The sequence below is a fragment of the Anolis carolinensis genome, unplaced genomic scaffold, assembly GCF_035594765.1.
Source record: "Anolis carolinensis isolate JA03-04 unplaced genomic scaffold, rAnoCar3.1.pri scaffold_10, whole genome shotgun sequence".
NCBI classification, from domain to species: Eukaryota; Metazoa; Chordata; class Lepidosauria; order Squamata; family Dactyloidae; genus Anolis; species Anolis carolinensis.
In genome coordinates, this window is record NW_026943821.1 from 23,341,121 (window position 1) to 23,365,678 (window position 24,558).

Genomic DNA, 24,558 nt, shown 5'->3' on the forward strand with positions numbered 1-24,558 from the left:
CCAGAGCAGGTGGAAGACTCATAACATGGAGGAGAACACATCAGAGATTCCATCAGAAACAAATGTTTACCTAATCGCCACATGTGCCTTGGAAAATTGGGAAATACGAGAGCAAAACGAACGGCCTTAACCAGAACAGTGCAAACAACATTAACACAATACGAGCTATTACGGAATCCAATTACTGTATATACTCAAGTATAAGCCTAGTTTTTCAGCCCTTTTTTAAGACTGAAAAAGCCCCCCTCGGCTTATACTCGGGTGAAGGTCCTGGTTGGCTTATATTTTGGTCAGCTTATACTCGAGAATATATGGTACATTTATTATTTTTCTCTATTATTATTGGTATTATTACATTTATTATTTTTCTCTGTTATTGTTGCTACTATTACATTTATTTTACTCTATTCTTATTCTTATTAATAATAATACATTTATTATTTCACTCTGATCTCATTATTATTATTATTATTATTATTATTATTATTATTATTATTATTATTATTATGACACAGCAAACATGATAGATATGCTGGATTTCGTATCACAAAATCACAAGTCAAACACTTCCTAAGTGTCTAGGACTGTGTGATGCATTTTCGGATGATGCGTGCAGATCCCAGTCGGGTGGCCTTTTGCAGTTGGCAGATCGTAATTTTGTCGATGTCTATTGTTTCCAAATGCCGGCTGAGATCTTTCGGCACGGCACCCAGTAATAAATTATTATTATTATTATTATTATTATTATTATTATTATTATTATTATTATTATTATTACATGTATTATTTTACTTTATTATTATTATTATTACATGTATTATTTTACTCTATTATTATTAAAAGGATACATAAGCACATTTACATTGAAGAAGATGAGAATAATGATTGGATCAGAGTTGGACAGTCTTATCTTAAATTTGAGCTTTATGTAAATATTCAAAAACATTTAACCTACCGATGCCTCCGTTAATGTAATTTTATTGGTACTTTTTATTTCTGAAATTTACCACCCTTGGCTTATACTGGAGTCAATGTTTTCCCAGTTTTTTTGTGGTAAAATTAGGTGCCTCGACTTATATTCGGGTCGGCTTATACTCGAATATATATAGTACTTTTAACCAAAGTCCATTTCAGACATTTTATTAGTGACAGTGTTGCATTACTTAGAGGCGATTGGTATTCTATGACCAGCCCTCCTTGGTGATAAAAGAGCAAAATAAATAAATAAAAATAAATGATGACAATGACACACAATCCCACAACCTCTAACTCAATTGGTCTGTTGGCTCTTCTACTTCTTCCACCACCTTTCTAACAGCACAAAACAGAGCACAAAATCTGCACAATCTGCACAATCCCATACATTTCCTTTACTTTTTTATGACTATTATTATCATTTTTATTATGATTATTTTTTCCTTATAATATTACTTTCCTCTCCCCTCTCTCTTCCCCTTTCCTTTTTTAAAATTTTTTAATTTTTAATTTTTAATTTTATTTATTTACTTTATACGTCACTTGGGTCGGCACAACTTCTGTTCGGTCGTCATACAACATGTAGTCTTGTCTGTCTCATTGTCACTACGTCTATGTTTCACAATGGTAGAAAAGCACTAATAAAGACACTTAAAAAAATACATTTTTTAAGAGGGCTCACCAGTTGGTGCCAGTCTTGGCACTGGTTAGCACTTGCAATAGCAATTACAACCACACAGTTGTTTGTCATCCTACACATTTTGCAAAGTGGAAAAAAAGAAAAAGAAACAAACAGGAAGATATAACCCCATTTCTCCCCCTTCTACTGCATTTATATCATAAAGAAACTCGGTATTTCACTCTGTTTAAGGCACCCTCCCCTTCGAAGTGCATTAGAACTCATTCTGGGCAAATTGGGGTTTCCTTAATGGGACCCGGTTTGGAAATAGGAAAAAGAGTAAAAGAAAATAAATGCCTTTTAATTAGTCTGCTTGGAAAGTGATCTCGAGCAGATACGCGCCTGGGCTGATATCAGAACCACGCAGCCGGGAGCCCCAAGGGGATAAATTAATAGAGGATGCACAGGGAATATTTGTGGCCACGGCTGTCATCTACGAATTTGTTTTGGAAACTGTATAGCTTACAAACTGGAGAGAGAAAACTGTGCTCTCGGTATTTCCTCATTAGCACCACAGAGCTGAAGCCACCAGCCTTGCCTATTTATTGAATGCATTGGTGGAGGGTCTGGTTCAGGGGTCCCCAAACTAAGTCCCGGGGGCCGGATGCGGCCCTCCAAGGTTATTTACCTGGCCCCCGCCCTCAGTTTTATAATATAATATTTTTATATCAGTTTTAATAATATAATATACAATAGAGTCTCACTTATCCGAGATAAACGGGCCAGCAGAACCTTGGATAAGCAAAAATCTTGGATAATAAGGAAGGATTAAGGAGAAGCCTATTAAACATCAAATTAGGTTATGATTTTACAAATTAAGCACCAAAACGTCATGTTATACAACAAATTTGACAGAAAAAGTAGTTCAATACGCAGTAATGTTATGTTGTAATTACTGTATTTACGAATTTAGCACCAAAATATCACGATGTATTGAAAACATTTACTACAAAAATGCCTTGAACCAAATCCAGAACCAAAAGCCTATTCAACATAAAATTACATTATGATTTTATAAATTAAGCACCAAAACATCATGTTTTACAAGAAATTGACAGAAAAAGCAGTTCAATACACAGTAATGTTATGTAGTAATTACTGTATTTACGAATTTAGCACCAAAACATTGCAACATTTTCTACAAAAACAATGACTACTAAAAGGCAGACTGCCTTGGATAATACTGAACCTTGGATAAGTGACGCTTGGATAAGTGAGACTCTACTGTATTGTATATACATATAACATAGATAAAAATATTATAATGTTATACAATAGAATACTAATAATAATATGATATAATAATATTAATTATATGTTATATATTACACATAATATTACAGTATAGAGGTATAGTTCACTATCTATATATATAAGAGTGATGGCATCACGGCGACCCACAAAACAACAAAACTACAGGCCCCCCAACCTCAAAATTTGACAACACAACCCATCATCCACGCCTCTAGGTTGATACAACAAAAAGAAAAGAAAAGTCAAGTCCTGATTAGAGGGGGAGTAATAATTGTTTTTATCCAATTGCTGCCAGTTAGAAGGCTAAGCTCCGCCCACTTGGTCTCCTAGCAACCTACTCAGCTCACCCAGCTTCTCAATAATAATAATAATAATAATAATAATAATAATAATAATAATAATAATAATAATAATAATACAATCCTAAGGTTAGCAGATACCCCTAAGGGTCATCCAGTTCAACTTCCTTATATCATGCAGGAGGACACAATCCAACCACTCCTGACAGATGCCCATCCAATATCTGCACAATAATAATACACATCAAATCATAGCATCAGACAGTTAGGAGACACCATACAGTCCAACTCAATTCTGCCATGCAGGACACAATCCAAGCACTCCCAACAGATGGCCACCCAGCCTCTCAATACTAATAATAATAATAACATCATCATCATACAATCCTAAGGTTTGCAGTGATCATGCAAATCAACTTCCTTCTACCATGCAGGATGACACAATCCAAGCACTCCTGACAGATGGCCATCCAGCCTCAACAAGTTCTCACCAACACCACCAGACAACACCACAGCAACGCGTGGCTGGGCACAGCTAGTAGTAATATATAATGCTAATATTGTGTTATGCTAATAATATAATATATTGTATGTACATACAACTTGTAAGCCACTCTGAGTCCCCTTTGGGGTGAGAAGGCCAGGATATAAATGTAGTAAATAAATGCAGTAAATAAATAAATAAATAAATTTTAGACAGGCTTGCCCAAAGTCTGAAATGGCTTGAAGGTGCTCAGCCCTGTCTCCGGCACTTGGGAAGAAGCCCCGCCCCTCCTCTGGCCCCGCCCCCATGTCCTAATAGGTGCCATCACCACCCCCCTGGATCACTCCGGCGCCCACCAGGGGGCGGTAGCGCCCACTTTGGGAATCACTGCTGTAGAAACACCATCCCATCCCATTCCATCCTTAATATTGTCTCATTTTTTCCGGGACGGAATAACTATGCCATGAACATTTAGCCTCAAGCAAACTCAATTCACACCACATTTGTGCAAAGTGTATGTGTATAATACCGTATCGAGAATCTGAAAGGGAAGATAAAAGGGATGGTAAAAATAGAGAGATCTCTAAATGAGATCTCTGAAATACATCAATAGGGGAAGGGAGGAGGAAATTCACATTCAGTCACTTCCCCTCCTTAAATGAGCCACGGTAACACCTTTGGAGGTTCTTCTCACCGGTGAAATCTCAGAGGAATTTGGGGGAATTCAAAAGAGATAAATGAGACAAGGGAGCTTCCTTGCATCCTTCGGCAAGTTTGATGGAGTGTCTGAACTATTCCCAGAGGATTTTAGGTTTCCTTCTGAAATGACAGTGAGACTCTCCACTCAGGTTCACATCAACATAAAGATAATGGAAAGAGGGTTGTAGATAGAGGGGACATTTCCCGCAAATAAAATATTTTCTTCCATCATTCAAATTTCCAGCATTGCCAAGAGTGAGGCACTGGTGTTCACCCCAGAATGCTCCTGTGCATTCCATGAATTGCATTATTATTATTATTGTACGACACAGCAAACAAGATAGTCATGCTAGATTTCATATCACAAAATCACAAGTCGAACACTTCCCAAGTGTCTTGCATTATTATTATTATTATTATTATTATTATTATTATTATTATTATTATTATTATTATTATTATTATTTTATTATGACATAGCAAACAAGATAGATATGCTGGATTTCATATCACAAAATCACAAGTCGAACACTTCCCAAGTGTCTAGGACTGTGTGATATATTTTCGGATGATGTGCGCAGATCCCAGTAGGGTGGCCTTTTGCAGTTGGCAGATCGTAATTTTGTCAATGTCTATTGTTTCCAAATGCCGGCTGAAATCTTTTGGCACGGCACCCAGTGTGCCCATCACCACCGGGACCACCTGCACTGGTTTCTGCCAGAGTCTCTGAAGTTCAATCTTGAGGTCCTGATAGCGGCTGAGTTTTTCCTGTTGTTTTTCGTCAATGCGACTGTCACCTGGGATGGCGAAATCAATGATCCAAACCTTTTTCTTTTTCACAACTGTGATGTCTGGTGTGTTGTGTTCCAGAACTTTGTCAGTCTGGATTCGGAAGTCCCACAGTATCTTTGCGTGCTCATTTTCCACGACCTTTGCAGGTTTGTGATCCCACCAGTTCTTTGCTGCTGGGAGGTGGTACTTGAGGCATAAGTTCCAATGAATCATTTGCGCCACATAGTTGTGCCTCTGTTTGTAGTCTGTCTGTGCGATTTTCTTACAGCAGCTGAGGATATGATCAATGGTTTCGTCAGCTTCCTTGCACAGTCTGCATTTTGGGTCATCAGATTATTATTATTATTATTATTATTATTATTATTATTATTATTATTATTATTAGAAGTAGTAGTAGTAGTAGTATTTATATCCCACCTTTCTTTCCCAAAGAAGACTCAACTTTGTTTGCTCCTTTTTTTGGACTGTTTCAATAATACGTTTAAATGCTAAACTGAATAGTCAAGATTTCTTCAATGCTAGAAATGTGAGATCTGAATAAAAATGTTATTAAGAGGCAGTTTTCTTTCGGGAAGCAATGCCCTAATTTGGCCCCAATTTTCCATTTCCAGTTCGAAATGTATGGGTTCCATATCAATGCCAAACTTCCATCTCTGCTAGAAGGAAGGAATACAAGGCTGAGTGATGATAGAGTGCCCTTGCATTTGGCTCCAGTGAGTAAAACCACTCTTTTGAAAAAATCTTTAATAAACGCATCAGCAGATAATTTTAATTTTTCCACACTCGAAGGCTTTGGTTTCCACAGGGCTGAAATAATTGCTACGGAGCTTTAATACCCAAGTGATAAAGAATTATTTAATTACAGGTAAGGATGCATGGAAAGAAGCAGCTGCTTGATGATGTAGATAGAAAAAGGGAAATCTGTATTTCTACTCTTTTTAGTGCTCAAAGTAATATACATTTTCAGTGCAGAAGAGTGGGTATATGTGTATTTTTTCACTCAGGGATTACCACTGGACATAGTAGCATCTTTGTTCTGTCCTGCCATTATTCTCAGAATAGAAGTGATATTACATTGCTAGCTATCACAATTTCGAGACAGACTGCAGAGAAAAATGGAAGTATGGAACTGGATCAGAAACACACCAAAACGTTGTTATAAATATTTTAGGGCTTGGAATCATTTGTTAGATGTCTTTGGGGATGACACAAATGATGTGCAATGACCATACTTTGCTTACTCCTGATTGATATGTATTGGCTTTCCCTTATGGTGCATTTACACTGCAGTTTGACACCACTTGAACTGTCATGGTTCAATGCTATGGAATCATGGATGATGTTGTAGTTTGGTGAGGAACCAGAACTCTTTGGCAAAGAAGGGAAAAGAATTTGTGAAAAAACAACTCCCACAATTCCATAGCCGTTAAACAGTGTATTAATTCTAAATATTTTACTCTCTCAACCACTTTGTATTGAGATAGCTCTTCCAATTATAGGACTTCTTTTTTGTTAAGCTCTTTGTTAATTTAAGAAATCTTTTTTAGTTACTCTGACACCTGCCAGTTCTCCATATAATTCCAAGAATCCCATGAGACAGAACTCTAGTTTCCAATGGATCTTCCAATACAATCGTTATATCATCTGCAAATACTGTATACCAGTATAGCTACAAACCAGGAACTTACATCACAGAAAGACATTCCCAAAATAATTAAGTACCAATTAAATATGAAAACCAAGTAACAAATGCAAAAAAGACTGGAAGTATAATTAACGGTGCAAGCAGGCTGGAGATAAGTGATAAAAAAATAACAATCTCGACTGACCGAGTATTCCCCACTTTGGAGAAGAAAAAATACCCATAACATATAAAGAAACATATAATACCTAACTCTCAATATTTTATTATCTTACGGTTTTTCTTTGTTTGTTTCTGAACCAACATAATCAACTTGGTGGAAAATATACACACAAAACCAGCAACTGTTATCCCACCTGGAAGCTGCAAAATGTATTAAATATGAAAACTGCATCATGAAGCAATGCAGCTACAAGACACGAATAATGTCTCCTAGAAGAGAAGAGATTGTGTTTAACAAACTCTTCATTATTTAAGACTGTATTCCCTTGGAAGGCAGGGGCAACCTTTTCCTCCACAGTTCCAGTCTAATTATCTTCAGAGGTGATATAGCCCTTAATTTGTTTAAAAAATTGTTATTTTTAGGAAATCTCCTTAATAAAGCATGTAGGCAAGGACTCCATGGCCCCTCCAGTTTTATTTTACCAGAGAAGGAGAGAAATCTATCCCAGGCTGGTCTTTTGCAAGGGAAACAAGACATTAGGTCAAGTTGTTCTCCAAGATTAAAAAGCCACAGGACATAGGGCCTCGAGATTATGGGTGTCATTCTTCCCTAAGTTTCTTGTCAAAGAAAGCACTGCGTAATTTTAACTATATTATCACCCCTCTGAGATTGTCTCCAAGAAACTGTGCTGTTTTCAAATAATCGGGGCCCTTTATCATGTGTTTTATAATGACTGTGATTTTATTTTATGCCTTTTAATTTTATTTGTATGTTTGTTGTATTTGATACCATTGTATGCTTGTTTTATATCTGCCTCTGGGGAGATGGTGACGGGGTATAAAAATAAAATAATAATAATAATAATAATAACAGATTTTCCGCAAAATAATAATAATAATAATAATAATAATAATAATTATTATTATTATTATTACTCAGCCGCTATCAGGACCTCAAGATTGAACTGCAAAGACTATGGCAGAAACCAGTGCAGGTGGTCCCGGTGGTGATGGGCACACTGGGTGCCGTGCCAAATGATGGGCATTTGGAAACAACAGACATTGACAAAATTACGATTTGCCAACTGCAAAAGGCCACCCTGCTGAGATCTGCACGCATCATCCGAAAATACATCACACAGTCCTAGACACTTGGGAAGTGTTCGACTTGTGATTTTGTGATATGAAATCCAGCATGACTATCTTGTTTGCTGTGTCGTACAATAAAATAATAATAATAATAATAATAATAATAATAATAATAATAATAATAATAATAATAATTTTGCGGAAAATTCGTGCCTGGAAGTTTTGCACAGAAAATTGCATTTCTATGCAGAAAATATTTCTCGCCATAATTCATTTCAGTGCAGTTAAACTGATCATATAATGTAGTATTAGCCAGTAGAGCTAAATGCAGACAATGACAGTTGCAGAATGGGAAGGTGGTTGGAAACAAGTAGACACTTAGTGTCAATAAACTGAGTATTGTCTGAAAACTGTAAGGGTTGTCCCACGTGAGTGGAAACCTTGACATCTTGATAGAACAAATGCTTTGATTTCTACAAAGCCAAGAATATTAAAGGAGAAGGAAGTTTTCAGCAGCTTCTGATCCAGAAAGTTTCCCTGACTGGGGCCAACAAATGGCAATTTGTAAGAGCTGAACTGAAGTATTTCAGGCAGTCAGGACTTGTTCTTAGAGAAAGGCCGACCTCAGAGGACATCTTCTGGAACAAAGGCTCTTCCTAGAGGTGACTCCAGGTGGGATTTGTCATTATCTTGGCCACTTTTGTGTGGGCTGGGGAGGTGCCGTATTCACATGAAAGATGCTGAACGGGAAGAATCAGTTAGAGCTGTCAGTTTTCATTACCATTCACTCCAAGGCTTGCAGACAATCTCCTTCCCAACCAATCAATTCTTTCAGTTGCGTTTACACTGACATTGCTAAATCACATTAAAAACAACAAACAAATCTCCACTGCTTTGTTTTCCATGAGGTACATATATCTAAAGAATTCAGCATGCCATTGAAATGAATAGCAACAATAACAATGGTATACAACGATGTTGGGAAGGCTGAGCGAAGGAAGAGAGATGCTTTTGAACTTTGGTGCTGGAGTAAAATCCTGAGAGTGCCTTGGACCTTGGCAAGAAGATCCAACCAGTCCATCCACCAGGAAATAATGCCCGGATGCTCACTGGAGGGAAGGATATTAGAGGCAAAGATGAAGTATTTTGGCCACATCATGAGAAGACAGAAAAGCTTGGAAAAGATCAAGGGAAAAAGGAAGGAAAAAGGAAGAGAGGCCGACCAAGGGTGAGATGGATGGATGGTATCCTTGAAGTGACTGGCTTGACCTTGAAGGAATTGTGGGCGGCAACGGCCGACAGGAAGCTCTGGAATGGACTGGTCCATGAGGTCACAAAGAGTCGGAAACGACTGCATGAATGAAGAAGAAGAAAGACAAGTATGTTGAGGTTAAGGCTCAGCACCATGGATAGCTCCCTGGAATGGGATTGGCTTCTCCGGTGATATGAAAGCCACTTATTGGCACTCAATTTAAGGAGTTATAGAACTTGTCAATCGGTGGGTGCATCTATCTCAGATAGTTAATGCAGTTTGACACTACTTGAGCTGCCATGACTCAATGCTATGAAATTACAGCTTTTATTGTTTTATGAAGTCCTTTAGCCTTCTCTACCAAAGAACCAAAATTGTCATTCATTTGGGTGGCTTTCTGCATGGCCCTAATGTTTTTTTTTTTTTTCCAAATGATATTTATTAGGATTTTCAAAACCAAAACATTTACATAAAATGGAAAGAGGAGGGGACAAATAAAAGAGGGGGAAAAAAGAGAAAGAAAAAAAAGAAAAAAAGAAGGGAAAAACACGAATAGGGAATAAATTTTTGTCTTCCATCCTTATTCTCATGGGATTTTTAATTTTGTTAGTTCTTAGTTAGTATAGTCCTGGTTGTTTTCTTTATTACCTTTCTACTTCTTCAGTTCCATAAGTTGTTGTTTTCTCCTTATTTATGTATTCTCTTGGCAGCACAACCCCTCATCCATGCCTCTATGTTCATACAACAAAAAGCTCCAGCTACTCCAGAAAACAGCCAGGCTTTGAGACTGCAAGGCTATTCACTGCTATTCCACCTGGCCAACAAAGGATTCCCATAAGCCACAGCAATGCATGGCCGGGCAAAGCTAGTATCTATATATTATATATCTATATATCTAATATATCTATATATATATATATATGTGTGTGTGTGTGTGTGTGTGTGTGTGTGTGTGTGTGGTTAGATTTGGGGAGCTGATAAAAATACTTCAAAGGCTCCATGGAATCTGCAATTTACCCAACTTGCATTATAATGTTCTGAAATAATACCTCTGTGTTTCATATTATCATCCTCTGTGTGTGTTTGTGCCTTTGAGTCACCTGTTGACTATGGTGACCCCATGGATTTAATAAGCGCGTCTTGAGCAAGGAAGACACCGGCTTGTTTTTGCTAGCTCCTTTATCTGAAATATCGCCTACAGTGCCCAGGATTCATAGCTCCCTATAATTAAGCTTTCAAGCCTTCGAGTAGAAGTCTGGCCTATTTTCCAAAGCCGCAAAGAAGAAACGACTTCGCATTTCCCACTTATACTTCGCTACTTGCTGATGCAAACAAAAAATAACCTATGGCCCTCTAACAAGTATGGAAGAACAGTGTGCTCCAATCTCCGGATCTGGAATCAGAAAATCCTGATTTTAATCAGTTATAACTGCTAAATCCTGGTGTTTCCAAAAGTAGCATGAGCACAGAATTTGTCTCATTGGTGACTTTCAGTTCCATGACCAGAATCTTGTTGGAGACTTATATTGGTGTAAATATCATGATGCAAAAGATTGCACTGATATTTTTTTTGCAAGTGTTGCATGCCTTATAGTAGTGGTTCTCAACCTGTGAGTCCCCAGTTGTTTTGGCCCACAACTCCCAGAATTCCCAGCCAGTTTACCAGCTGTTAGGATTTCTGGGAATTGCAAGCCAAAACATCCAGGGACCCATGGGTTGAGAACCACTGCATTATAGGAACATTAAAAAAATGATGCACAATGCTGCAACCAAATAAAACTCTAGAGCAGGGGTCCCCAAACTAAGGCCCGGGGGCCGGATGCGGCCCTCCAAGGTCATTTACCTGGCCCCCGCCCTCAGTTTTATAATATAATATATTGCATATACATATAATATTGATAATAATATTATAATGTAATACAGTATAACACTAATAATAATAATACCATACAATAGTATTAATTATATATTATATATTACTAATAATATTACAGTATAGTGGTATAGTTCAATATAGCAATATATAATGCTAATAGTGTGCTATGCTAATAATATAACATATTGTATGTACATATAATTTGTAAGCCACTCTGAGTCCCCTTTGGGGTGAAAAGGTGTGATACAAATTAGTAAATAAATATAGTAAATAAATTAATAAATTTTAGACTTAGGCTCGCCCAAAGTCTGAAATGACTTGAAGGCACACAACAACAACAACAACAACAACAACAATTCTAATTAACTTGACTAGCTCATTGGCCATAAGCAGGCCCACACTTCCCATTGAAATCCTGATAAATGTATGTTGGTTAAAATTGTTTTTATTTTTAAATATTGTATTGCTTTTTCATTGTTATTTCATTGTTCTTGTTGTTGTTTTTGCACTACAAATAAGACATGTGTAGTGTACATCGGAATTTGTTTATATTTTTTTCAAATGATAATTTGGCCCCTCAACAGTTTGGAGGATCCAGAGCAACCATCGTACATTTACCTTGCCCAGAAGTAATGAGGCTTATAGTTTACAACAGTGGTTCTCAACCTGGGGTCCCCAGATGATTTTGGCCTTCAACTCCCAGAAATCCTAACAGCTAGTAAATTGACTGGGATTTCTGGGAGTTGTAGGCCAAAAACATCTGGGCAACCCAGGTTGGGAACCACTGGTTTACAAGGTCTTTAGCCTTCTCTGCCATAGCATCCTAGTGCCTCACCAAACTACAATTTCATGATTCCATAGCAATGAGCCATGGCAGTTAAAGTGGTGCCAAACTGCAATAATTATACAGTGCAGATGCATCCTAGGACACTGGGAGAACAGGATTGAAATTCTTGCTCAGCCATGGAAACCCAACTCTCTCACTTTCAGAAGAAGGCAAAGGCCAATCCCTTCTGAACAAATGTTGCCAACCAATTTGAAGGTCTGGGTTGTTGTGGGTTTTCCAGGCTGTATGGCCATGTTCCAGAAGCATTCTCTCCTGATGTTTCACCCACATCTATGGCAGGCATCAATATGGGTGAAACGCCAGGAGGGAATGCTTCTGGAACATTTATTTATTTATTTATTATTTACAGTATTTATATTCCGCCCTTCTCACCCCGAAGGGGACTCAGGGTGGATCACATTACACATATAAGGCAAACATTCAATGCCTTTAACATAGAACAAAGACAAGACAAACACGGGGCTCCGAGCTGGCCTCGAACTCATGACCTCTTGGTCAGAGTGATTTGTTGCAGCTGGTTACTCAACAGCCTGCGCCACAGCCCGGCCCATACAGCCCATAAAAAAATCACAACAACCCAGTGATTCTGGACATGAAAGCCTTCGACAACACAATTTGAAGGTCATCCTTCATTGGAAATGATTTGAATGCACATCATTATCATCATCAACAACATCTCTCCCACCAATCATACATTTTCCTTATTAAGACGTGCATCTGTGTGCCTCTGCTCTCAAGAAAGTAAACAGCCCTTCAAGCATCTGCTCGCAATAAGAAATGCGAACCTTTCATTTGTGAAGTTTGCCCTACACTTATAGGAAAGGGCTTGCCATTATTGCAGGCGGAATCCTTATTCTCCCAAGTCTTATCCAATTCAAAAGTTATCAATGGCCAGATGGGAAAGTTGTCATGGAAACAAAGCACTTTAAGCTCCTCTGCCTGTAAACAACTGAACTCTAACTAAAAAATGTCAAAGGAATAAAGAAGACGTGTTGGCACTTTCCGGGGAGACTGTGAAAACATTTGAAATGCAAAAGAATAGCAGCGAGGTGGATGATCAGATCCGTGTTCGTACAAGCCCTCCAACCACCCTCCAGCAGAGAACTAGATGAAACAAGATCCTATATGCTTTGGCATAGCAACTTAAATATTCTATAGCAGGCATGGGCAAACTTCAGCCCTCCAGGTGTTTTGGACTTCAACTCCCACAATTCCTAACAGCCTACTGCTGAACTACAACTCCCAAACTCAAAGTCAATGCCCACCAAACCCTTCCAGTATTTCCTGTTGGTCATGGAAGTTCTGTGTGCCAAGTTTAGTTCAATTCCATCGTTGGTCAAGTTCAAAATGTTCTTTGATTGGAGGTGAACTATAAATCCCAGCAACTACAACTCCCAAATGATAAAATCATTTCCACCCAATCCCGCCAGTATTCAAATTTGGGTGTATCGGGTATTTGTGCCAAATGTGGTCCAGCGAATGAAAATATATCCTGCATATCAGATGTTTACATGACGATTCATAACAGTAACAAAATGACAGTGATGAAGTAGCAACGAAAATAATGTTATGGTTGGGGGTCACCATAACATGAGGAACTGTATTAAGGGGTCGCGGCATTCGGAAGGTTGAGAACCACTGATGTAATGGCACACAGGTAACTCAGCTGTTAGACTGAAAAACCATAAAATAATGTTATGGTTGGGGGTCACCACAACATGAGGAACTGTATTAAGGGGTCGCGGCATTAGGAAGGTTGAGAACCACTGATGCAATGGCACACAGGTAACTCAGCTGTTAGACTGAAAAAACCATAAAATAATGTTATGGTTGGGGGTCACCACAACATGAGGAACTGTATTAAGGGGTCGCGGCATTAGGAAGGTTGAGAACCACTGATGTAATGGCACACAGGTAACTCAGCTGTTAGACTGAAAAACCATAAAATAATGTTATGGTTGGCAGGGCCGTAGCCAGAAAAAAAATTCGGGAGGGGTTTTGAAAATTTGGGGGGGGGGGGGGGGTTGAACCCCTAGCACGCACCCCTCCCCGCTACAAACCTGTCAATATCTGCTTGAGATAGTGCCTGGAGGGACTCTTAATGTTTTGCATCTCATAGACTTAGCATAGGGATTTGGTTAACCAGTTAAAACTCATGAGTAAACCAGATTTTTTTTAAAACCTGAAAAATTTCGGGGGGGGGGGTTGAACCCCTAAAACCACCCCCTCGCTACAGGTCTGATGGTTGGGGGTCACCACAACATGAGGAACTATATTAAGGGGTCGCGGCATTAGGAATGTTGAGAACCACTGATGCAATGGCACACAGGTAACTCAGGTGTTAGACTGAAAAACCTTAAAATAATGTTATGGTTGGGGGTCACCACAACATGAGGAACTGTATTAAGGGGTCGCGGTACATCAGATATTTACATTACGATTCCTAACAGTAGCAAAATTAACAGTTATGTAGCAGCAACGAAAATAATTTTATGGTTAGCATTCACCACAACATGAGGAACTGTATTAAGTGGAAGCAGCATTAGGAACGTTGAAAACCACTGATTTAATCTAAGCAACTCCTAAACTATAAATGCTAGGATTCCACAGACATTTGTTTTTAAAAGTCAAGACTTCCACCTGCAATGTTTTTTGAACAGTTAACATAGCTACTTCTGCTTATTTGCCTTGGGTTTTCGAAAATCATTTTGTGTTAAAACCTGATGGTGTTAAATTGCTCGGAGACCTATTTGATTAAGAGGCAAAAGGTGTAAATCTTTTAAATACATAAATATACAGGTGGAGGTATGCCATTAACTTTAATGGTGTGGGTGGGATGCAACACATGGAGCAATTGCCGCAGGGAGGGAAAATTGATACTACCCTTGTCACTTCCTTTTAAGCAAGACTCTCTCTTTTTTTTAAGTACAGTATTTATAACACCAGTGGTCTCCTAACTGGGGATATTAAGAATATTTACAAATTTCCTGATCCAAATTGTAGGGCTGGTATACTGAATATGTGACAAGGCTCCTGTAGCTTTAATTGGGAACAGAAAATGTCGCTTCAGGTAGAACTGCGGCAAACCTCTACTCGATCTCCCCAACCCACCATTTAGCTGCCTTTTAGTTTCTTGAAACCATCCGGATTTTGCTCTTCATATACCCCGTTTTCCCGAAAATAAGACATCCCCGAAAAATAAGACCTAGTAGAAGTTTTGCTGAATTGCTAAATATAAGGCCTCCCCCGAAAGTAAGACCTAGCAACGTTTTTGTTTGGAAGCATGCCCGCCAAACAGAACACCAGAGCATTCAGGATTGGTAAATGTACATACCATGGAATGTACATACATGGAAATAATGGTAATAACAAGAAATTCTTGATAGGATTCAGAGTTTGTCTTGTTATGTTGGTTTGTGATGACAACTACTGTCCAGTATATAATAAATGTTCATTTTTTTGTTCAACAATACATGTGAATTCTTCTTCATGGAAAAATAAGACATCCCCTGAAAATAAAACCTAGCACGTCTTTGGGAGCAAAAATTAATATAAGACACTGTCTTATTTTCGGGGAAACACGGTATTGCAGAAGTCAAGCAAGACCCCCATAGCCATGTGACCAGTGTCTGTGGCTTCATTTGTCCATGTCTGACGAAGTATATAAGACAACCCCCAACTTTTCGAGCTAAAATAACAGCATTCTGATATACTCGCCGTATAAGACTACCCCTCCAAGTTTGCCCATGCCTGGTTTAGCTGCAGCCCTCCAACAGCTGCCCTCCAAACTTTTCTCCAAGCAGTGGAAATAGCCTCTGCTCATTCATAAATTCTCCGGAAAAAGAGGAAGAATAGCAACAACTTCATTCTTCTTCTCTGTTCTCTGGACAGCTCTGGAGAATGGTACATAGGAAAAGATGCTGTCCTTGCTGCATGTTCTTTCTTCTCCCTTGTCCATCAAATGGCCAAAACAGTATCTCATAGGACTTGATCATTGTCTGGGGGGGTGTATGGAGTTTTATTTGCAAATACATGGAGCTATATTCGTGAAGCATCACAGTGTATGTGCAGAAAGCAGGATTTTGGCCATTATTGCTGGTAGATGATAGACATTGAATTGGTTGTCACTGTCATTCGTGACCAAGCTCGGTGGAATTTTTGGGAGCTGAAAAACAACTAAGTATGGAACCACTCTTGTCTGCTTCATAAGCGATCCTGTTGTTCCTTGACTAATATGCTAAACGTTATTCCCTGGTTGGTGTTGAAATAAGCTTCAACCCACAGTCAAGTTGGCTTCTTCAAATGGAATGAGTCTCTCTCTGTGTGGCATCAGGTTGCAAAATTGCTTGGATTAGCCCTGCCTGGAAACTGTCACTTGAAGCAGTCAAATTAAGAAATGGTTAATTTGCAAAGTAGAAAGGGAGAGATTTAATTATAATTAGTGGCTGTTCAAAGCCCAGCTTCAGTGGGAATATTCATTAGACATTTCCATACACTTTCTTCCCATCTCCTCCTCCTCTCTCCTGCATATCTTGTACATTCAGACACAGCCTTTCTCTCTTTTTCTTTTTTGTGTGCACAGACATGCATACATGCACATCAGGTTTAATGAGGCATCACCTCATTCAGCTTCTAGAAGGCTTCAGAAAATGAAAACAAAACCAAGAGGTCAGCAGCTGAGATGCTAGGAGATCCCCCAAGCTAAACCCACCGGGTGCAGCAAAGCTCCTGCTCGAGTTGCTTTCATGCAAAAGCGGCAAACAGAACAACACCGAAGACTTCATTTGCACTTTCCACTGATGACGAAACTCTAACGTAATGTAAAGGACTCTGTCAAGGATTAAGGAGATATTGAGTGGTTCTTTTGTTTGTTTTTTGGTCACACAGAAGATCTTGAGATCTAGATGGTCATCTAAATTCTTCATGGCATTCTACAGAAAAGGTTAGACTAAAATGACGATGGACAGAAGCAAAGAAAAGGTAGATGTACTGGTCAGTTAGAAGCACACTGCGCAAGAATGGTGAAACCATGGCTGGTTACAATGACAGCATGAGTCCAAGTTATGTCTGGAAACCCAACTTGTTCTGGTTGTTGTAGAGGTCAGAATTCTTTATTGATAGTGGAATGGCCATAATTCTTCCAATGTACCCATTAAGCAATGCAACATAGTGATTAATTTGGAACTGTACTTGGAGACCCATTCAGAGATCTAAGGCTGGGTTCCCACCAGTTTCAGAATGCAGATGAACTACGTTGAACTGGATTGAGAACATTCTCTTGTCAGGGGAAAAATCGTCACCCTGACTTATTGAAGAGTCAGGTCTCACCTTCTTCTCACCAGTCAGACCACTTAAGCATTGGCAAAGTGGCACCGACAAAGGACACAAATTATCTGCTGATCGCAGCGGTACTATACGTTTATTTACAGACTATATACAATACTAAATACCATCACTGTCAGGACTCATGTTCCCTCGGCAAGGGCAAAGCATGGCGAGTCCTCTCAGTAAACCGAGTCTGTTATCAGTGCTAGCAGGCACCTCCCAACATTCCACAGTTCATGACAAAAGTTCCATCAATGCAGTTGAAACCGAAGTCTTGACCCATTGGCCCTGCAGGCAATCAATCAGGGATGGCATGTAATTAACTCCTGTGCTGCTGGAAAGCTTGCCGGAACACACAGACACAATCCAACAGCAACAACTGATTGAACATTTCACACTATAACAACAAAAACACTGGTGTGAGAGAATCGGCCATATACAAAGACGTTACCCAGGGGATGCCCGGATGTGTTACCATCCTGTGGGAGGCTTCTCTCATGTCCCTGCATGGAAAGCTGGGGCTGACAGATGGGAACTCACCCCATCTCACAGATTCAAACAGCCGACCTTCAGTTTAGCAGTTCAGCTGGCACAAGCGTTTAACCTACTGAACTAGATTATATGAGTCTACACTGCCACATAATGCGGTTCAATACAGCTCAACTGCATTCTGAAACTGGAGTACATGGCAGTGTAGGGCCTAAGATGAAACATGGAGGATGAGCTCAAACCCAGTTTTATTGTATGTGCATGTAGATAAAGCCTGTTGTGACAGGCAAGTACATCCAAAAATGCTCAAGACCATAAATATTCCATAGTTCAGACTTTTTTCTAGATTTTGGAAGAAATGCAAATACATAAATGGGGTATCTTGGCGATAGGTCACTCTGAACATGACATTAATTTATGCTTCTAATATATCTTGTCACAAAGATGTATGGTAATTTTATAATACAGTAGAGTCTCACTTATCCAAGTTAAACAGGCCGGCAGAAGCTTGGATAAGCGAATATCTTGGATAATAAGGAGGGATTAAGGAAAAGCCTATTAAACATCAAATTAGGTTATGATTTTACAAATTAAGCACCAAAACTTCATGTTATACAACAAATTTGACAGAAAAAGTAGTTCAATACACAATAATGTTATGTTGTAATTACTGTATTTACGAATTTAGCACCAAAATATCATGATATATTGAAAACATTGACTACAAAAATGGCTTGGATTATCCAGAGGCTTGGATAAGCGAGGCTTGGATAAGTGAGACTCTACTGTATATGTTTTTGATAATTTTATGTATGATTGAAGCATCAGAAAGCAGAGGTGACTCTCCATATTGACACTTTTTAGATTTTGGAATTCTGGATAAAGTATACTGAACCGGGATCACTCAAAACATTGGCAAGCATATTTATATGAATGCTAGAGGGTTGGACTGGATGGCCTTTGTAGTCTCCTCCCACTCAATGATTCTAGTTGTAACCACAAACCTTCCAGAATTTCCCCAAATATATTTACCCAGCCAGCTTCCTAAAATTCATTGTCTACCCAGTGCTTTTAGCGTCATACATAAGCTAAGCTGCTTCAAGTTAAGTTAAATTCACTTTATTATGGACAATGACTAGCTCAAAGCCGCTTCAAGTTCCCCTTCAATTAGATTTCTACAAATTGGACCGTGGTGGACATAATAAGGGAGAAAGCTTAATTCCACCCAAAGGCACCAAACTCTGTGCCTCTCTGTGGCTTTATGTAATTTGTGAATCAGTTTCAGCAGCATTTGCAATCCCAGCAATAAATATATGTCGTGTCCCCCCCATCACTCCCAATAAAACACTTCTAAGGCCCAAGGAGAGCGATCATCATCTTTTTATGACTTCAGTCAGGTAGCGGGAAGAAAGAATTAAATTGCCCTCCAAGGTCATCCATTCCAGGTTCCCAGTAAATGAGTCCTCCCAAAGGATTCATAAAACTGAGATACTTGTCCGCCGTATATTAAAACATTAAAATGGGGGAGATCAAATATTATTAAACATCTGAGCAAAACTATAAAAAGGCAGGACATTCGGAATCAAGGCTGAGATTTTCGATTGAATTCCAAACCGGGGCTGAGACAGAGGATAGCGGGGACAAGGAAATCAAGCAGAACTCAGCGGTATATTTTAATATATACATATATGCACACCTTAAAAAAGAAGTCAAAGGCACCTATGAAGTGCCCCCAAAGAGCAAAAACATTTGCCAGGAATAAATCAGGACTGACTATATGCAAAATAGGGAGAGAGGGAACTTACGAGAACACGAACGACCTATGCAAGCACTTTTTGCATGTGTAATATATAAGGTATGTGGAAGTACTAGCAGGGTTAGAAAGGATATTCAAAAAATAGCTGAAAATCCTGTTTTTTGAGGGTAAAGAAACCTTGACAAGAGGAATCTTGCTGAGAATCTTATGGGACTTATTCTATGCAAAATTCACAAGTACAGTAGAGTCTCACTTATCCAAGCTAAATGGGCCGGCAGAACCTTGGATAAGCGAATATCTTGGATAATAAGGAGGGATTAAGGAAAAGCCTATTAAACATCAAATTAGGTTATGATTTTACAAATTAAGCACCAAAACATCATGTTATGCAACAAATTTGACCGAAAAAGTAGTTCAATACGCAGTAATGTTATGTTGTAATTATTGTATTTACAAATTTAGCACCAAAATATCATGATATATTGAAAACATTGACTACAAAAATGCATTGGATAATCCAGAACCTTGGATAAGAGAGTCTTGGATAAGTGAGACTCTACTGCAATTGTTTTCCACAGGAAACTGCATTTTCCTCATAGGAAGCAGTACTTTCAGTGTGAAAAATACATCAATAAAGAAATTTTGAATCCAGAAATTTTGAATTGGGGCTTTGGTCTACATAAAATCCACATATGCTTTATTTGCACAGAAAATAGCATTTCCTACACAGGAAATGGATATTTCTGTGTTGATATATTTTCCATGGTAAGAATGTTTATTTCTGTAGAATTATCTGCAGAATTTTCTGCACATGCAAATTTTGCACAGAAAAACATCTGAATTGTGAATGGGCTTCAAAAATGGTGTGGTTCTCAAAGATCTTTCTCATAGCAGGAAGAAAATTGCCAAAATTAATTGTTGTTACTTTGATGGAGAAAATCAGCGAATAATTACAACCTTGGAAATGGAGCAAAATTCTCCTGTGTCTTTCTCCCGTGATGTTGGTAAAAGGACAGATGTTCTTTTACCATGTAGTTTAAAAAGATCAGAATCACAGGAAACTACATTAAAATGCCATTCTGTTGCATGAATTAAGAGCCAAAGCCTTCTTGTCAGTGAAAAGAGTGATGAAAATAAGGACAACTGAACCTCTCACGGGAGGTAGTTGCACACCTGGGAGAAGTCGCTGAGAAGTCTTTCTCTTGGGCCCTCACCAAAAGTCTCTGCGATAAATCCTTCCCCAAAGATTTCAAAACTTGCAAAGGAAGATAGTGTCTTTCAAATAAAGGCAAGGAATCCAGAAAATAATATTTTCAAAAACATATTGCTTAGGAAAAAATCACAGCAAAGTAGATACACATATTAGACCAGGGGTCCCCAAACTAAGGCCCGGGGGCCGGATGCGGCCCTCCAAGGTAATTTACCTGGCCCCTGTCCTAAACTTTAGACTTAGAGTTGACCTAAGCTTTGGAGGTCTTTTTGCTTACCTATGGTCTTATGAGATCGTCTAGATGGTCTTTGAAGGTCTCTGTGCTTAGCTATGGCCATATGAGACCATCTAGATGGCTTTTGGAGGTCACTTTCCTTACCTATGGTCCTATGAGACCGTCTAGATGGTCTTTGAGAGTCCCTTTCCTTACCTATGGTTTTATGAGATTGTCTAGATGGCCTTTGGGGGGCCCTTTCCTTCTCTATGGTCTTATGAAACCATCTAGATGGTCTTTGAGGGTCCCTTTCCTTATCTATGGCCTTCTGATGGCCTGATGAGATCATCTAGATGGCCTTTGAGGGTCCCTTTCCTTACCTATGGTCTTATGAGACCGTCTAGATGGTCTTTGGAGGTCTCTTTGCTTACCTATAGTCTTATGAGATAGACTAGATTTGGGGTCCCCAAACTAAGGCCCATGGGCCAGATGCAGCCCTCCAAGGTAATTGACCTGGCCTTTGTCCTAAACTTTAGACTTCGGGTTGACCTAAGTCTGAAATTACTTGAAGGCACACAACAACAACAATCTTAATTTTCGACTATTTCATCATAGTCCTGCCCCCTAACAGTCTGAGGGACTGTGAATCGGCCCTCCACCTAAAAAGTATTAGACCCTCCACTTTGTTGGGGTACCAAACCCTCATGAAAACGGAGGAAATGTGAATTAAAAATTGCTCTTTTTTAAACCTGAGAAGTTGCTCTTGGATTATCTAGATCAGTGGTTCTCAACCTGTGGGTTCCCAGATGTTTTGGCCTTCAACTCCCAGAAATCCTAACAGCTGGTAAACTGTCTGGGATTTCTGGGAGTTGTAGGCCAAAACACCTGGAGGCCCACAAATTGAGGACAACTATTGAGGATCTAGATCCTCCAGGATGACTCTGTGGTCAATATCCAGTTGAAGCTGACCCTAGAAACATGCTAGAGAGAGATGCCTAGGGAAAATATCTCTTGAGGTATCTCTAGGTTCTCCATGGTGACTATTATGGTCAACATTTATTTATTTATTTATTTATTTACAGTATTTATATTCCGCCCTTCTCACCCCGAAGTGGACTCAGAGCGGATTACAATGAACACATATATGGCAAACATTCAATGCCAACAGACGAACAACATATATAGACAGACACAGAGGCATTTAACTTTTTTTTCCAGCTTCACGATTCTGGCCACAGGGGGAGCTGTTGCTTCACAGTCCACTAGTGGCTGTACTTCCTCATTCCTTTCCTCGTGTTTTGCTGGCAGTTTTATGATGTTGTAAATTAGTTAAATTAGCCTCCCGCATAAAGCGTACCTAAATTTCCCTAATTGACAGATGCAACTGTCTTTCGGGGCAGCATAGGTCAACAGCAAGCCGGGCTATTTAATGGTTGGGGGCTTAACCCAACCTGGGCTTCAAACTCATGACCTCTCGGTCAGTAGTGATTTATTGCAGCTGGTTACTAGCCAGCTGCGCCACAGCCTGGTCCATTCTGTGGACATTAAGCATAGAGTCACTCAGGGAACCTAGAGATCCCTAGAGAGCATGTATTAAGCAAATACATGAATTATCAAATCTATTCAAACTTGCATATATGGACGTCCATCTGCATTTTCACTGAGGAAAATGAAACAATAGTGTTGACAACTAATTCCAGACTTAAAGGGTAAGAATTAAATAGGATTAAGGCAAATACGTCCAACATGAAATTGATAGGTGTTCACATCTCTACTTCCACTGAGTGTATTGAGACCCCACACCTTCCATACTGAAGTCCATATGTCTCTATACCAGTAATTCTCAACCTGGGGTCCCCAGATGTTTTTTGGCCTTCAACTCCCAGAAATCCTAACAGCTGGGGTTTCTGGGAGTTGTAGGTTGAGAACCACTGCTCTGTAGCCTCATTCTACCCTCTTTGAAGCAACATGATGCAAGCTATATCTGCAAGGGATTTCCTGAAACATCCCTTAAAGGCCACATTAATAACATGACTTTATTAGGGTAATATATACACAGAAGAGCCAGTGCTGGCAGCAAAAATAAGCTGCACTGTGACAAAGAAGGATGTTTATGGAGGAGAGAAGATACAGTAATGGTGATGAGGAAGAGGCGGGAGGCGGCGTGGATTGGTCCCTGCGGTAATTTGCACAACCGCAACAAGAACATGACATATCACTTCATCATCAGGAACTATTTTGTTACCAGGCAGATACCTCATACTGCAAGACACAACCCTTTGAAAGAGGCAGCTTGGATTCTGTATTGCAGTTATGGATTCATAACATAGAGTTATAGACCCATAACTGCTCCAAATTCACACACAGTATATTGTCACAAACATGGCACTGTGGCCACGATCGTAGACTAACACACAAAGTGTTAGAATACATCAGCTCTTCCCATTCCTGGACTTCTTTTTATGAGTAGTAATGACTAACATTGTTGAGTATCCCTAGATCAGAACTTTTGCTGTGACTCAGCAGCAGTTTCAGAGTGAAGATGAGGAAGGGGATTTTGGTTTACAGATGCAGGTGTCAGATGATGGGTTGCTAGATGAATTTCAGGATGATGCCGTGGGGAATTATGGACTTCAGACACGGGCTGGTTCAGAAGTACAGCCTGTTGATGAACTCCAGATGCAGCCTGTCATGGATGAGAACCAAGGAAACATTCCCATGGGAAATAATGAGCTTGATCTGGCTCAGATTCATGTGCGAAATTCAGGTGCGAGATAATGATAATGGGGAGTTTGGCCTTGACGGTCAGGGAGAATCTGAAGGCCTGTTGCTCTCCCGGGCTGATCGTTTACAATGGAAAGGAATGCCACGGCGAAGTCTTAGATTAGCTGGGAAAAGGGAGGCCAGTGAAGGGGAAAAGAATTCATTTTTGGGTTGCTTTTAAAAACAGTGTGTTGAGGCAAATCTTTGTCAAAGCAAATTCTTGCTTCATCAGGGTGGATGGTCTATGTCTTCATGCGACTCCTGCCTTGGATATACTCCTATTTGGGAATCTTATAACCTTTGGATCATTCTATCTTTGGAAATGGACTCTTGCTTCTTGTCTATGGATTATTGGATTGACTGACTCTATTTTGCAACTACCTTTGGAACTATATATTTCGGCCTGCTTTGATACTATATCAACCACAACAATTCTTTATTGATTAGTCACTTTTGACCATATCAAGACATGTAAAACATACAATACGCACACACTTACGCATATGTAAAGATACAAAACATCCTGACCTGCGGCCTAATAACTCGCTCCTAGATAAGTGTGCAAATACAAAGTAGAAAGGTTTAAAATTAGTAATTTCCTAAGGTAAGGTTTGAACGAGGACAGGGGTAAGTAAAACAAGTGTCTTGTCCATAGTAAATGTTAAGTTTGGATTTTGTTAATGGCAATAATGTCTCAGCTCTCAGCTTCCATCTTCTCACGAATGGCAAGCGCTTTTTGCATAAAAAGGGC

At 39.2% G+C, this 24,558-nt stretch overlaps 1 protein-coding gene across 3 annotated transcripts in view; it reads right to left on the reverse strand.

The window, feature by feature from the left end:
* Positions 1–24,558, reverse strand: part of csmd2 (CUB and Sushi multiple domains 2) — a 632,593-nt gene that overhangs the window by 320,078 nt on the left and 287,957 nt on the right. The gene's annotated exons all lie outside the window — the stretch shown is intronic.